Source organism: Aythya marila, assembly GCF_965140915.1.
Source record: "Aythya marila genome assembly, chromosome: W".
Classification (NCBI taxonomy): domain Eukaryota; kingdom Metazoa; phylum Chordata; class Aves; order Anseriformes; family Anatidae; genus Aythya; species Aythya marila.
In genome coordinates, this window is record NC_139081.1 from 2145086 (window position 1) to 2146828 (window position 1743).

Below are 1743 nucleotides of genomic sequence, written 5' to 3' on the forward strand. Positions count from 1 at the left end.
GACGATCTCCTCCCTGGTCCTCCTGGCTGCACTTTTCCTGACACAAGCCAGGATGCTGTTGGCCTTCATGGCCACCTGGGCACACTGCTGGCTCATGTTCAGGTGAGCACTGACCAACTCTGCCAGATCCTTTTCCTCTGCACAGCTTTCTAGCCTCTATCCCAAGATGAAGAGAAGAAATCTTTTTATAGACATGTATAATATTTCTGATCAATGTAGAAGTGCGGAAAAGTCTCTCAAACCTCAACCTCAAAGGAACTACTTGTGTCAGTTACTAGATAAGGAGAGTGCTATCTCTGCTTTGTTTTGGGTTGTAGATTTGCTGGGATTGACAGACTGTGATGATATGCCTGGGAACAACACTTACTTTCAGTCTTGTTTTTTGTTCATTTGTTTTTACGGTGTTAATTTAGTGCTTACATTCAGACTTCTCTAATAATAATTGCTTTTGTATAGTGTCTTCTTACACTCTTGCTTTAATTACTTTGTTAGAGCTAAATATCTGGTAGTAGTATGTAGTTTGTCAAAGCCAAAACTTTATTTTTTCTGAAGAGTATGTTTTCTTTGACATGGACTGAAGTAAATTTTGCGAACTACATTTGTTTTACTCAAAGCTGTATAAAATTATATCAAACTCCAAACAGAATGGCCCCACAAGAATCATAAAGTTCAACTCAGACACAAAGCTGCTAATTTTTTAATTCACTTAAAAACAAGACACCTGGAAGATTGCAAAGATGTGAGTAGTGGACAACATGGAGTTACTACGTGAAGTCAAACTAGTCTAATTTCTTCCTACAGAATCTAACCTTTCATCTAGATAGCTAGTCTACTCTTTCTCCTTTCTTTACTATGGTCTATCACACTTTGATCTGATACTCTCAGCAATGAGATTTTTTTTTTTTCTATTGATAGAGAAACTTTAAGGAAAAAATTACAGAGCATGTAGTTAGGCTTGCTCTCAATGTGTGAACAAAGTTGTGAAACAATGGAAGTCTGCTCAACAACGGTAAGTTTTGAGTATTGCATTGGTTTTTCAGGGGGGACTTAAGAACATTTCTGGACTGAAGTGATGTCTAAAGTGAGCAATAATAGAAAATAAGTGCTCAATTCTGAAAATGAGTTCCCTTTGTGAGCAGAGCAAACAAACTCAAGTGCCTTACCTTAAGCGGTGACTTAACAGCATTTTCATCAGTCCAAGTACATGGAAGGTGCTACAAAGAGAACAGTATTCTCTTGGTGAGTAGGAGGTGGCACGTGAACTCAGGAAGGGAGATACAAACTGTTCTTCTGTCTAATCTTAAGGACACAAGGACTTTTTGTATATATAGATGCTTCAGTTTCTCTACTTGTTGCTGAAGGCCTTCGGAGAAGTATTAAGTATGTGTTATTGAGGGTGGAGAGTTAGGTTATTCCTCTTGAATCCCTTCTGTTCCTTTTTTATGGGCTTTTGATCTTTCAGCTCTCTCCAGAGAAGTGAAAAAAGGGAAAGTAAGCAATTGCTGTGCAGGGCTTTGGGTAATACCTGTGCTGGCGATGTGCTTGTGCAGACAGGTGCTGTCATGAGTCAGTTCATCTGCTTCAAGGAGGTGATGCAGCTAAACTGACAGGCTTTCTTCTTGCAATCACAGCTGTCTTCTAAATCAGGGAGGCTGAGAAGATAACAAGCAAGAGATGTGGCTATTTCACGTCCTAAGTTTATATGATAACAGTGAAACTTAGGTTAAGCAAAACACTTAATAC